The sequence below is a fragment of the Populus trichocarpa genome, chromosome 1, assembly GCF_000002775.5.
Source record: "Populus trichocarpa isolate Nisqually-1 chromosome 1, P.trichocarpa_v4.1, whole genome shotgun sequence".
Lineage (NCBI taxonomy): Eukaryota > Viridiplantae > Streptophyta > Magnoliopsida > Malpighiales > Salicaceae > Populus > Populus trichocarpa.
Window position 1 is genome coordinate 37,874,639 of NC_037285.2, and position 16,414 is coordinate 37,891,052.

Here is a 16,414-nt window from a genome sequence, read left to right on the forward strand (position 1 = left end):
TCCAGAATGAATACTTATTTTGCCATTGTTTTGGTTAACTGATTCCTCTTTGCAGATTCTGACCTCCTTTGAAATTCAAGGGTTGACCAAGCATCTTTGATCATTTAATTATAGTCGTTATTGTTTATCCAAGTAGAACCTTTATCAATGCAATCTATAATATTTGTAGTGTTTTCATTTGACATGGCTTTCTTGCGAGCTCATGTCAATTGTTGATTCAAAACAATTCTAGCCTTATCTTCTCAAATATTATGAACAATCAATTCATCTTTCTCAGGAAAGGTATATTTTTTCTACCAAATAATATATAACAAGTAAAAAAAGTGCATAACATTTCAAAGTATGAAAATGATTACTCATATTGTGTTATCTTGATGAGAATTTGCAAGATTATGTGTTGGGACCAAACAAGAGACACCATGATTGTAATAACTAAAAAAATTAAAATATTCTGGTCAGCTCCAAAACTTGGCTTACAGTGCTCCTACAGAGGTAAGAGTGTCAAGAAGTCTATTGATTTTATTAAAATGTCATGTTATATTGATTTTTTAGAAGGACAATTTTAACATGGAGGGGCTGGAGTTCAAGTTGAATCAGAGGCAACAAATGAAGATGCTGCAACATCACTCTTCATTAGTACACTTACTCTCATTACCATTTGTTGGGCACAATTTTTCAATTAATTAACTTCAACTGTATGTCATGAACAAACCATAAGCTCTCATGCTAGATATTGTCAAACCATTCACCAATATGAGGGTAAGTTCCAAAACTTGGCTTACATTTAATAAATTCATGTTAGATAAGTTTTTGGTATATAATATAATGAATCTAAATGAAGCAATTAAACAACAGACAACAATTAAACAAAAGAATACCTCAGTTGATAATTTTCATAATACTATAAGTGATTAAAATTGAAAAGAATACGACAAGTAGTGTTTGTTGATACCTTAAACTATTTAAAGAGTTCATCTCTACACATTAAATCTACTTTTTCCCAAGAGTGCCATGCTCCCTTAAAATTGAACCTCAAAATATCTATGATTGCATGTCCACACGATGCGTTATTGAACCTGAAAAAAAGACAATAACAAACTTTTATTAAACAAATAATAAGTAATAATAAGTAATTTTTTTCATACTTGAAAATATAACCTTAATAAGTTAGTTTTTAAAAGTTTCAACTTACTCTTTATTCCATACAAACAAAGCTCTTTTTTTTTTTATATAATTGGATCCATTGGTGTGTCAAAACCCTTCCTTTTAACCCTTCGATCATAATTGTATGGAGAAGAGGTTGAACCGTTATTTGATGGGATGCTATCTTGATCCTCATCACATACACCTCTCTCATTATTACTATTTCCCTCATCTTCATCTTTAATGTTCGCATCATTATCAATATCACCATCATAAGTATCACCATCATCATCATCAACTCTCTCATAACTTCTATATGAATTATGTCCTTCATAAGCAAGTTGGTTATCTCGAGAGAAACCTCCTTGAGTTAGAAACAAATCTTGAAAGCGAAAGCCCTCACAATATTGATATGCATCAACCCTCCCATAATCATGTTGAGGAGGATGTGTACTCCCCAAAGTAGGTATATAATACTTCTTTGAGTTATGATACACAGGGTGATGAAACATGGATCCTTTGTTATTAAGCCTAGATGAAGTTTGAAATGATCTCGACCTGTCACTCCTAGAATCTAATATGGATCCTCGTCGAGGCATACTAAAAACCAGAAAAAATATATGCATTATCATCAATAATAAATATTATGGAAAAAGCTCATTCATCCCAGGTCTATATATTCAGTAATTGGTCCAGTAGTTCTTCTTCATTGCTTTGACAGGTTTGATATTCAAGCAAAGGTATCCCACATTAATTCCCACAATAATTATTGTATTTTCTTTTTGGCAGAATACAATTTGCTAAAGGAGTTCATCATGCAATAATTTATGAAGAAAGAATAAACCTAGTCACCAGCAATCCAGAGAATAAACGCAGATTTATAGCAGATAAAGAAGAATCTTAGGTTCATGGAAGGAAATCTCCGAACAGATGGTGTCTTTAACCACTACCACCACTTTTAGCAAGTCAGAACTTCCCAAAAATACTCGGAAAAAAGACATAATGCATAAAAACTGAATGGAGAGGGAACAGAGAAGAGAATGAAGAAACAAGTCAACTAGACTGTTGTATCATTGTTGACAGTAGTGATAAATGGACTGTATACAACTGAAAGCAACCAAGCTCTCTAATTGTCTTAGACAAATGATGATCGAGGTCGAAGGCACAACTCCAAACTGGCAAAATCATACGTTTTGAAAAGGATAACAAACAAATGAAAGTCAATGATGGAACGTGCTTATGAAGTTACATCAACAAGGCCTGTGAAAACAGAGGAAGTCTCGGCAACTAGAGAAAGTGTGTGACCCAAAACACATCCTGTTGCTTTTTCCACCATCAACTTTGAGAGTATTCACAAAAGCACAAGATTAATCTTTGGTGCAGATGAGAATTGCAACTCCGAAAGGCCAAAAACAGAAGAGAATTATCCTAATTCCACAACTATATTGGAGTTTCGGTTATTAGACCGAAGCAGAACATCTGCAGTCTTTACAGGGAAGGCTGGAAGTAAAGCACCTGTTTGCCTCAAAAGAATAGCAATCATACATCAATTTTTGCTTCCAATTTTTGCCTCCCAAGGTTTCATCATGTTTTGATAGGAACAACTAAGGCTAAACAAAAGTCTACATTCAAGCCATCACTACACTAGTCAAAGACGCAACCATGAAAACCAAATAAACTGCATTTCGCCCTTATACATTCCGGCATCTTTGAAAAGAAGATGACACAAAAAAAGATACATAAAAGATAGCTTTAAAAACATGAGGTAGAAGAGTACATGTCCTCTATGTATGTTCCATTTCGGTTCTGTGTTTCCAAGTTACGACACCAAATTAGGCTAGGTTATGGCTTAATCTGAATGTTGAATAAGAAAAACGTAATTCTAAATGTTGTCCTTGAACACAAATTTTGATTAAATCAGTTTGAAAACTCAATATGTTTGAAAATGAACACTCAATAGCTTTGCTATAAACTATCATTTTGTTATGTCTATCACCAGCAGAAAACCAGCCAAGCTCCACAATTATAGCAAATAAGGAAGGCAAAATTGTTTCCTTTGTTCTTGATATATGTACATATATATATATATATGGAAGAAGCAGGCATGGATAGAAGCTAAGCATAAAAAACAAAAACAGCATGAAGTAATTAGTGGTGTGGCAATCATGTCTCTCTACCTGGATCTGAAATTGTAGCGTTATAACTTTTCTTTATTTCCCTCAACTTAGCTGTTATCCTGCTTAGATATGAACTCTGAAATAAACAGCAAGCATAGTTCAATAGTTTTCAGATTAACCATGCCTTGTACTACAGAAAACAGAAATGGAAGAAGAACGAACCTGGGCTTCAAGTTTATTAGGAATGGTCTCAAAGGCCAACGAAAATGATACATGTAATCCGGATTGGCTTTGACCAGAACTTGCAACCTCTGTCAATGGAAATTCTTCAGTTTTTTCTAGTTTCACATCTGGTCCCTAACACCCACTTGAATCAAATAACACAAAAATGACATTGAAAGCCTAAACTTGTCAAAACTTATCCATAAAAGGTTCAGAGAAATAAGTATGATTTGGTTCATTATATATCATCATAAGGCTTCAAAACATGTCATGTAAAAGGTCCTCTTTATTTATCTAATAAGCATTATTTAGTAATATGAAAAAATATCTAATAAAATAATTCATTACATTTACTAAAAAAATATAATTAACTTGTGCTACTCATTATTATCATCACTCTTAACAATGTCATTATCATCACACAAAATCATGTCGTCGTCGTCACCATCATCATTACTGTCACCATCATCATCATCATTTTCTTTTTCCGCAACCCTTTCATCTTCTTTTCCTCAATTTGCGTCAAGTTGAAGCAATTCATGTTGACTGATTTCTTCATAATAAGATGATTCAACAAGTATATTTGGACCATCAAGTGTCTGAGTAGTAAGGACACGACATGGTTGAAAAATCTCATCCGATTGATCAACGTCAAATGATCTCACATTGTTGGCATCTTCAATAAATTCACCTATGTCAACATTATAACGACTTCTAGCAATTGTCTTAATAACCGTCCACCATTCCAAGGATTTATTATCAGGAGGATATGTATAGTAGACTTGTTGACATTGTTGTGCTAACACAAAATCTTCATTTCCATGTAGTCAAGATGTATGCTTGATTTCAATCAAACCATTTGAACGATGCACTCTAATCCCTCGGTTTGTATCATACTAGTTCATTTAAACATAAATAATTTGCACTTATTCCCCAAATATTTTACCCGAATAATTTCTTTAAGCATTCCATAATAATCACGTTCATTATCATCATAACAACTTCCTTTAACACAAACTCCACTATTCATCATTTTTTAAAATCGGCCATAACTTTGAGTATGAAATTTAAAACCATTTACATAATACCCATTATAACATTTCACTAAAGTTGAAGGGCCCATAGCAAGTCCAAATAGTTGATTTCCAATTCCGTTACATTGGTATTCCACCTAGCATAATAATTAACTCCATAAGAAATATTGTTTTAAAAAAAATTAATAATTTTTTAAAAGTTACTAATTGAGCTAAAATATAAATTAATTTTATGAAAATACTTACATTATTTTTTAACCAATTTGGAAAGTTCTCTTCACATAATTTTTCAATTTCAACATTACTCGCATGTGATTGTTGTGACTTTATTAACTCTTGGCGACATTGCTTAAAATTTTAAAATATTAAAGTTAATAATAAATTATTATAAATTAAGTACAAAATAATATTTCATACTTACTCTAAATAAGGCTTCAATTCTTTACAATTTAATATCACATAGTTATGCGCAATTTGCATTTCAACATGTCACAACTATCTTCTATAAAATCTTCTAGACTTTTAAGGCCACCATCATTATTTTGTAGAACTCGATTCCAAATTGTTTGCACGTCATCACCAAAATAATGAGATGCAAAATTGATAATTTCATCAATCAAGTATGCTTCACACATGAAACCCTCAACTTCAGCTTTATTAGTCACTTTCTTCTTCAAATAAAACATATATCTATATCATTTATGTTAGTTAGTTTATTTTTTAAAATAAAAAGGGAATAAAATTGACATAGTATGAAAACATACCATTTGAATGGATACATCTATCGATATTGAATAGGCCCACCAACTTTTTCCTTCTAAGGTAGATGTATCGTCAAGTGCTATAGAGAGTCAAAGAAGGATGGAGGAAAAATCCTTTCAAGTTTGCAAATTATTTCAATTATATTCATCTGCATTAACTCCATGTATTGGACTTTTAAATTTGTAGTACAAATATCTTGAAAAAATATGGACAATTCAGTTAATGACTCCCACAGTAGCCTAGGTAACTAAGGTCAGAAAGCAGTTGGAAGAAGTCTTTGAATGAAGACATGACAATCATGACTCTTCATCCCGAAACCTTACATTATACCTCTTTCACACATCATGAAATGTTTGAAGCATAACTATTAGGAAATGACAATTCCTTCATCCATGACAAAACTTCTTGTTGTTGTTGTTTCTGTGTAGATAATATGTGTCTTTAGGTTTGTAAACTCGACCACTCGCATCTTGTTGCAAATGTAAATTTGGCTTCTTACAATACAACTGAATATCCAACCTGATCTTTAAATTATCCTTGCTTTTATTAGGACAATTCATTACTGTATAAAAAATATTGTCAAAGAAATTTTTCTCAATGTGTATGACATCAAGATTATGACGAATCAAATTTGTATGCCAATAGGAAAGCTCCTAGAAAATGTTCTTCTTCACCCAATTGTGTTTAACTCCAAAGCCAAGAATTTTATCATTATGTGAGGAACTTCCATTATGTCCCTTAGTAAACTTGGACACTTCGTTTAACATTTCCAAACTAGATGGACGAGGTAAATAAGGGAGCCTTTCAATTACTTCTTTAAAAAAATATAGTTTTCCCTCCATTTTTTAATCACATGCTTGTTATACTCCACACAATAAGGACAAGACATATTGCCATGAATACTCCAACCCGATAATATGCCATATGTTGGACAGTCACTAATGATCCACATCAAAGCTGCCCTTAATTGACAATTTTCCTTTCTATATACATCATAGGTTTCAACACCAACATACCACAAATTACTTAACTCATCAATCAAAGGTCTTAGGAAAACATCAAGCTTTTTCCCCGGATTCTTTGGCCCAAGAATCATCATTGCCAAAAACATGAATGGTCTAGTCATACACTTCCATTGAGGCAAATTATAAACATTCACAATTACTGGCCAACAAGAGTATGCATTTGGGACATGTCAAATGGATGAAACCTATCAGTGCATAACCCTAACCGAATATTTCTCAGATCTGACACAAAGTTTAAGCGGGCACGATTAAACTCCTTTCATGCCTCCTCATCAGATGGGTGCACCATAACCTTATTATCTAACTTATGAAAATGATGTCATGTCGTATCTTTGGCATGATATGGAGACACGAATAGTCTCTGAAGCCTTGGTGTCAAGGGAAAGTATCAGAGTTGCTTCTCCATCTTATTGAAACCTTTACTAGTCGGATTTCTAGGTTTGTATCGTGAACTTCCACAAAAGTCATAATTTGTTTTCATTGCAATAATTAGGAAACACATCATATTTCTCATAACCAAGTCCAAGTGGCCGCATAAATTTCTTGGCATCATAAAAATTTGATACTAAACTTTTATTATTAGACATGCAACTTCTTGTAAAATCAGTAAATTTATTGAAGGTAGTCTGAGTCAAATTTAAAGTTGACTTTATATTAAGCAATTGTACACAAGGAGATAATTTGGATTGCTTGGTACACCCATCCCACAAAGGCTCCTCCACAACTTTCAAAAGATTATAAAAATTAGTTGCCTCTAGATTTGGAAGTTCTTCTACTACCATAGGACTAGAAACATTATCATTAGAGTATATGCATCATCAACCCCCATTGCATCCATAAGCAGATTCCTATATAGATTTTCTAGACAAACATCATTCACAACATGACTAATCCCAACTGATAAAGGTCCAGCCAATATTGGTTCTGCGACGTAAGGCTCCCCCATGTATAGTCTAATTTTCATAACAAGGTAAAAAATCTTTTATCAATAGGTGATTACAAACATCATCTTCCTTTAAAAACTTTTGATTTTTGCATCTCACACAAGGACATCTAATTTTCCCCCCGGATACCTGCAATGTATTCAGGACGAAAACAACCATCCATAAGACGATGATACATCCACGATCGATCATCGATATTAATTTAATTAACATGATAACACCAATAAGCATTTTAGAAACAAACATTTTAGAATGTTATTTAATTTAATATTTTTCTTAATATAAAAGTAAAACATTATGTAATAAATTATCAAAACAACTTCTTTAATTACAAGGATATATTTTTTAGGTATTTCTTCCACATTTAAATTAACCCCAACTATTTATCATATATAAATAATCTTTTTTTCATCAACAATACACAATTCTCCTAAGTAGGTAAAACTTGAATCAACTTACTTGTTGATCAAAACTAGATTTCTTTTAAGCCAATTTTAAAAACGTGCCCCTAAAATCAACTCGGTATACTTAAAGAAATTTAATAAATTCTTGTAAATGTTGGCTTCAAAATTGACTCGTAAAGTCATAGAAATAAGCATACTTCCTTAACTACTAGTACTTAAACAATCCTTTAAAATAAAATATGTACCACATAAATCTCTAGTCAAAGTTCATAACATTGTCCAAATATAGAAATTGAATTTAAGACATGTACCTAATGTAAAATAATTTAAACAAACTCTTAATTATTTTTCCAACTCCATGGGCCAATTTGATAACACTAAGCTGGATACCATATCCTTAAGATATATAGTCACCTCCATATCAATTAATATTTAAAAATAATTAACTATTATATGGGCATAAATTTATAATTAATTGATATATTATAAGATCATGCACCTACAATGTCATGGTCATTTTCAGGAACACTTATATTGGCTTCCCAGGCTTGATCATTTTGGTCCTATAATTTCCATCCAAAAAGAAACTCAATATCAGATTTAATGAAAGAAAATCATTCAATTAATATTTTTATACAAACTCGCATTGAATAAGGAAAGAAAAAAGATAGTCCTAAGCCTATAAAAGTTATTATCATACAATTTGTGAATAGTAACCCTACAAATTAAACTAGGGGTTTTATTAATTTTTCAATTAAACATGCATAATTAGGTTATAGATCATGGTAAAAACATTTCATAAACCCTTAATTTTATCGAATGAACAGCCTAAAACCATTATTCCAAGTATTGATAAAAAAAAATATGTTACCCGTGTTCTTGAGTTCTAGGCGAGCGAGATGGAATCTACACGAGAGAAGAACATATGAGATTGAGAAAGTTAAGTAAAAACCTTTTAGTGTAAGCTAAATTGCAATAGAGAAAACAATAAATCCTAAAATTACCTGAATTATTGAAGAGAGGAGTGCAAAACCCATATATAGAGAGGGGGTAAATCAGGATGTTCGATGGTGATAATGATTGGTCTAGTGGGATGTTGCCATGGGTCTGTATTTTTGGTGGTTTACAAAGGAAGATTGAATATGTTAAGATGAAGGAGAAAAAGATGAGATAAAAGTTAGGGATGTTAGAGATGAATAAGAAGAAGATGAAGAGAAAAGTGAGTGACAAAGGAAAATCAAATCGATGAAAAAAGAGTGCAAGTTAATTATTTTTCTAGAGTTATGGATGTTAGAGACGAAGGAGATGCCAATAGCCCTGTTTTTTAATTATATATATAAAATTCGTTGTAAATCTGTTACTAAATTGGCAATTGGAATATCTGTTACTAAAATCAATGTTAATAGCCTTATTTTTTAATCAGTAGTGAGATATATGCAGTCTTAAGTCTGCATAGCATGAAACAAAAATGCACCTACTTTACTCAGCTCATGTTTTATTTGCATGGAAAGAAGTTTTTCAATGGTTTAGTTATTCAATTGCTCTTGCAAGCAAACCCATTGTTCCAAGTCAGTTTGTTACAATTCAATGTAGAAATGTACATACGCAGTCATGGATAAGGAAAACTTATGATCAAAACATATGAGCATATGAAGTTTAGGTTAAGAAATAAAATGCAAAGCCTTTAAAACTTGGATTTTAATAAATAATTGACGGGTCTTTTGTTTTTAAAGAATAATCTTCAATAATCTAAAACAATAATCTTATTTTTAGAGATTGATATATATCAAATTATTTACTAAAAAGGATAAGAAGATCATAAAATAAATAAAAAATATTAGAATATTTTATAGCTTTTAAAAAGACAGATTTAAGAGAAAAATACAAAATAAAAGTAATTTTTCATTTAATTTTAGATAGAAATAAGTCTTTACTCATATTCTTGAGATCAATGTTTGTTTTGGGATTAAATAATCCTTTACTACATTTTTAATTCTTTCATTTAATTTCGGTGTTACAATAGGAATATTAAATCCATTCTTAACTATATCTCATATCCCAAAGATCTTGTGGGAAAAAAAATCTCTCTGTAACTTCAATAAAGGTAGTTAGAGCCATAAACCAAAGTAATTTTATTTCTAGATGCTTTTGTAAAAGTTATTTTTTTTTAATTTCATCATTTAATTACAACATTGTTTTTATTTTTTTTTAGGAATAGTCTTAATAAAATATGAATTATGATCATTTTAGAAACACTGCTTTGAACCAATAAAAATTTTCATAGTTATAACTATTTTATATTTTTTTTACAAAATTTTTTTATTATAAAATTTTTATTTTTAATCTAGATTCATTAGTCAAATATAAATTAACATTAAAAATTAAAAAATGACGCATAAATTAACTATATATATACAACCAACCAAGGTTCTCTCTCTCTCTCGTTTCATTTCTTTTTCCCATAGGTTTTCAGTAGACTCCATGTTTATATTTAGTTTCTCTATTACATCTTGCTATCTTCTTCAATTATAGGTTGGCTTCGTCTTTGCATCATACTTTTGCTTTAAAATCTTCCTCTTCTTTACTGTTAACATTTATTGCCCTTTTTTTTTTTGGAAATTTTCTATTTACAAGATGAATTTATTGATTTTGCTACTTGTACTATCTTTGAATTAGCTATACCCTTTAGCTAATGGTGTGTGTGTGTGTGTGTGTGTGTGTGTGTGGACGGTGCTTTTTGATTAGTCTTCGAAAGGCATTTTGTTCTCCCTCCCCACCGATTGTTTTGCAAGCCCATCAATCTTTAATTGCTCAGCCGCTTTGGATATAATTGTAAGCTTATTACATGACTTTTTAATCTATTTTTCACGCTTTTTACCATTAATTCTCACCTGTTGCTTTTTTTCATTACATGTTTCTTTTTTCTTTTTAATTAGGAATGTCTCTTTCTAATTTCCTTCTGCCTTAATTTTTGTTCAACCTTTCCTACACGATTCCTCTTATTATAAGTATGTTTTTAGCTTTTTTCTCTTTAATTTTTTTATTTTGTTGTGCATGTTGATTATCCTTCATTGTTCTACTTATTTTCTGTCTTTATTTTTATTGTTGTTGCTTGCCTATCTTTTCTTGCCTTTTCCTAATTATTACCTATTACTCCTCTCAAACATATCTTTGTTCTAGTGTTTCACCCCTTCCTCTTTGTTTGTCTTCATTAATATTCTTTATTTTTTTTTTTCACTTTATCCCTTTTAATGGTGCCAAATTTCAATTTGTTTTGCACCTTTTAGTCTACCATCCTCTTTACTATGTTCAGACTCTTGCCTATGTTGTTCAATATTGTGTCTAAAGCACTGGCCAGGGGCTCTTTCTTATCAAGGTTGATGATACTATCAAATAATTGGTATTTTGTTTTCTAGTATAAAAGTGTCAAAATAATAAATAAATCAACAAGATTAGAGTTGATTTATATAATAAAAAAAATAGAGTTAAAGAGATCTAAAAGATGTGATATTAATGTAAATATTTAAAAAAGATAAAATAATTTTCATGGTTAAAGGATCCTAATAATATTTCAAATAAATATATTCCAAACTCTTTCTATTACTGAACTGGAAGCCACATACAAAAAAGGTCCTAATCCGATAATTTATCATTAATTACTCATTTAAGTTATTAATATGATCATATTAATTATGTCTAATTACTTTATTTGAGTAACGTCTATTACACTTGTAAATGTTATCAAGTATTTATGGTGCTAATTTATGTCAACAATAAATCAAGATCTTTTCATAAATAAACACATCGATTCTCCCTGCAGTAGGCTACGAAAGAATCAAGTATTTGTGGTGCTAACAATTGTACACCATGAATCAAGAGTCATAATTTAACAATGAGAATATTAAGATTGATTAAGATAACAATTATAACACATGTTAATAACAAACTTTCTTGAATTTAAATATTAAAGTCCCTGTAATGTACTATACTTATTCTTACACTATTAGTGTAATTTTTTCACTTTGATAAAAATAAACTTAACTAAACATTATTAAGAACAAAAACATAAATAAACAAGATAAGAACATAATTATGATATAAATTAACTAAGTATAGTAAAGAAATGATAAGCATAATAAACATGAAATAAAGCTTGAGTATTATAAAAGCATGGATCTTGATTTGAAAATCAAGACGTCTAAATATATGGCAAATGCCTCCTTTTATAGGCTAAAATATAAAACTATTAATATTGTGGCTAACTATTGATTTGGTGGCTTGACAAATGTTATTGATAACATCATAATCTGAACAAATAGTCTTTATGAAAATTGTAGATATTTGTTTAAGCTTTCTAACCCAAAAAGAATGGGTTGATTTGAACTTCTAGTAAATGAGTTATTGATACTTCAAGTGCAAAATGATGATATAAAACCTTGATAAAAATGTACTTTTAAGTACTAATCAGTATCTTTGACCACAAACCCTTTGTGTCTATACTACCTTACTTGAGATAAAGGACCACATTACGTCTTCTACTGTAGTAGCTTGCCACTACACCTGATGATATGCAAACTATTATCATCCTAACTGGAACATCTAGTTCCTAACAGTTCACATAGGAACTATCCCTAGGAGTCTACAGGCTCTCCAACTCTTTAAGGACCAATTCGCCTCAAGAATTTCTTACATACTCCTCGTATGTCAAGAGTATGTGTTGCGTAACTCTGTGTAAACTCTTTAGCTAGTTGGCTCATTTGCTTCAATATTATTGATACTTTTACGTTCTGAAACTCTCTTTTGAAGCACATTTTTCTTCAAACTTAACCTTCCTTATATACATGATTTAACAGTTCACTTTTCTTTTTATGAACTAGATTTAACATCATAATAGTTTTAAGAGAAATTAACCACGTGTCCTTTTACTTTCATTCTTTTTACGAATTGTTCCCCTCTATTTTAGTTTATAACTAGATTTGTGTCCTGCACTATGTTGCGGGCTGTAACATTTTTTTTTTTGTATAGGTTAAAAAATATGTTCAAGCAACACAAACATGTTTTAAAGAAGTAAAAAAATACATAACTCGAGACATAAATCTAACTAAGTAAAAATAATATGTATAATCTAATCAGATAATAAAAGAACAGACAACAATGTTTAATGAACCAATTTAAACTAAAAGAATCATGGGAAGTTGCAAAAAAGAACAATCATCGAAGCAAAAAGATAATGAAGATAAAATTCCAGCCAATCAAATGTAGAAAAAAAGAAAAAGGAAAAAAAAATGATTTGAGCCAACTTAAATAAGCATGTCAAATATGCAAGCCAAGTTATGCGACCAGGATAAGCCAACGAAAAAGCAAAAAAAATATAAATCAAAGTCCAATTCTAAACAAATCAAATTTAGATGGATGAAATTGAAAAAAAAAAGTTAATCTAAACAAGACAGAAAAACTAGCAAATTGAGCAAGCGAACCAAACACCGCTACCTGAATCATGCGAATGAGATAACCCAATAAAAGGTATACCAAAAATATTATGAAACTCAATTCCAAAACAACTTAATGTTGAAGGAAGAAACGTAACAAATAAAAAGCAAATTAAAGAAATTCATGAAGCCCAATATCAAAAAACTTCAACCTTAAAGGATGAAATTGAAAATATAATTCTCAATCAATCTAATGTTGAAGGATGAAATTGGAAAAACAAATATCAGTTTAAAAAACTTCACCAAAGTAAATTCAACAAAGAATGACAAATAAAAAGAACCAAGATAACCCAAATCATTTTCAAACATAGTGAAAAATTCTATAGAAAGCAAAAAAATAAAAATAAAAATAACAAAGCTCAATCTCCAATTAAATAAATATTGAAGGACAAAACTGAAAAAAAATAAGTTTAAAAAAGAAAAAAAAAAGCAAATGTGGGCAAACCTTCTAAATCTGGGTCAATGTATAAAACACACAATTCATTAAATTTTAGACTCGAGCTCAATCAAGAAACTCAATTTCCAGCCAATATAATGTTGAAGTATTAAATCGAGAAAAAATCAATCTAAAAAAATTTTCAGAGTAAAAAAATAGCAATCAAAAGAAGAAGGATCAAATTTAATATGAAAAAACAACTTAAGAAGGATGAAATTATAAAAAAAATTTAATTTGAAAAATTATCTCAAATAAAATAAATAAAAATTAAAAACAAAACAAGGGCTAAATTTGAAAAAATAAAAACAATATGATTTAATGATATTACCAAAAAGTTGTCCATGATAATACTTAAGCGTTGTGTTATTCTTATGTTTTACTTAAGCGTTGTGTTATTCTTATGTTTTTAATACACTAGAGATAAAATTATTATAATGTTATTTTTTCAATTAAAACTTGGTTTTTGGATTAGGCTAAGATATTATCTATAAAAAAAATTATGGTAAAAAAAAATAAAAAAAATTAGCTCGTTAATAAGTTGGAGTTTTAATTAGAAAGGTTTTTTTATTTTAAATCATTTAGATTTTTTTGGTATGTGTTCTGATTGTTTTTATTTTTTATTAGATGAATGATATATAACAAAAACGATAAGTTCTTTTGTAGAAATTGAAAATATTATCAAGGAAAAGAAAAACTCTGATAGCAAATTGGTTTGTTTCAATGGAATTTTAATTATTACTTTTCTTATAAAAAAATATTTTTGTATGATTAAATAAAAAAATTGAAGAATCCACTATAGCATAAGATCGAATATCTTATTCAATATGTATTTATAACTTCACGACTTAGTTTTTAGTTTGTGTTAATAATTTTTTTAACATTAATTGGCTCATATGATTTTTAATTTATTTTATTAAATTTATAAAATTAAAGAAGTTCATGAAACCCAATATAAAAACACTCCAACTTTAAAGAATGAAATTAAAAATATAATTCTCAATTAATCTAATGTTGAAGGATGAAGTTGGGAAAACAAATATCAATTTAAAAAATTCACCAAAGTAAATTCAACAAAGAATGATAAATAAGAAGAACCGAGATAACCCAGATCATTTTCAAAAATAGTAAAAAATTCTATAGAAATAAAAAAATAAAAATAAAAATAATAGAGCTTAATCTCCAATTGAATAAATATTGAAGGACAAAACTAAAAAAAAAAAAGTTTTTTAAAAAAAGAAGCAAACGTAGGAAAACCTTCTAATCTGGGTTAATGTATAGAACTAGCAATTCATTAAATTCTAAACCTGAGCTCAATCAAGAAACTCAATTTCCAACCATTACAATGTTGAAATATGAAATCGAGAAAGAAAATCAATCTAAAAACATTTCCAGAGTAAAAAAATAGCAATAAAAAAAAGATGATCAAATTTAATATGGAAAAAAAAACTTGAGGATGAAATTATAAAAAAAAATTCAATTTGAAAAATTATCTCAAATAAAATAAATAATAAAAAAACAATGGCTAAATTTGAAAAAAATAAAAATAATATGATTTAATGATATTACGAAAAAGTTCGCCATAATAATACTTAAGTGTTGTGTTATTCTTATGTTTTTAATACACTAGAGATAAAATTATCATAATGTTTTTTTTTTTATTAAAACTTGGTTTTTGGATTATGCTAAGATATTCTCTATAAAATAAATTATGGTAAAAAAAAATAGTTCGATAATGAGATGGAGTTTTAATTAGAAAGGTTCTTTTTATCTTTATTTTAAATCATTTAGATTTTTTTTATATGTGTTTTGATTGTTTTTATTTTTTATTAGATGAATGATATATAACAAAAACGTTATGTTCTAGAAATTTAAAATATTATCATGGAAAGAAAGAACCCCGGTAGCAAATTAGTTTGTTTCAATAGAATTTTAATTATTACTTTTCTTATAAAAAAATATTTTTGTATGATTAAATAAAAATAAATTAAAGGATGAATTATAGCATAAGATTGAATATCTTATTCAATATATATTTACAACTTCACGAATTAGGTTTTAGTTGGTGTTAATAACTTTTTTAACATTAATTGACTCATATAATTTTTAATTTATTTTATTGAATTTATACAAGGAAGTTTGAATTCAAAATTTATATTTTTTTAGCCAAATAACATATTAACAACACTTTTATATATTTTTTTAATTTAAAGTTTAAGAAAATTTTGATATGAGCATGTAGTGCATGACAATCATCTGGTTTTATAACTAAATAGCGTATACATAAAAAACTGAAATAACAATTATTTGAACTTCACTAAATGTGTGCAATATTTTATCTACTTTAATTGTGGATCGAAACCATAATTTTGCCATTTATCAAACAAGTGGAGGATTGGTTCCAAAGGAACCTGGAACGTTCTAAAACTTTCCTCGATGGTATTTCTTTAACATCTTGTTTTTAATTCCTTTCTTTTTTATATATCCTTCTTCTTATGGCGTGGTGCTACTTAAGATAGATATACCTTTTTTTAAGTTCTGAAATCTTGGAACGCCCACACTTCGTTTGACTTTGCATGGCTGCTACCTATCTCTTATTAGGATTTAGTTTCATATTAAAGATTCTCCTTATTAGAAGGTATAAATGAAGAACAAGTAGTTTAATTGATCTATAAATATCTAATTAATTAACATATTGACACATCTAATGAGATAGGATCATATACTTGTTCAATTAATCAATAGTTATTCCATAAAAAAAATATAGTTAAGCTTATCATTGCAACACCTTATAAACAATCAATACATGTAACATAGAGGGATCAGTTTCATGGTTGAGAA

At 29.0% G+C, this 16,414-nt stretch overlaps 1 long non-coding RNA gene across 1 annotated transcript; it reads right to left on the bottom strand.

The window, feature by feature from the left end:
- Positions 1–862: 862 nt before the first annotated feature.
- Positions 863–3,724, bottom strand: LOC112323650 (uncharacterized). The gene is made up of 3 exons (XR_002977136.2): positions 3,483–3,724; positions 3,321–3,396; positions 863–1,076 (listed from the first exon to the last, which is right to left on the bottom strand). It is a non-coding gene; the product is annotated as an uncharacterized LOC112323650 (long non-coding RNA).
- Between the last annotated feature and the right edge of the window lie 12,690 nt (positions 3,725–16,414).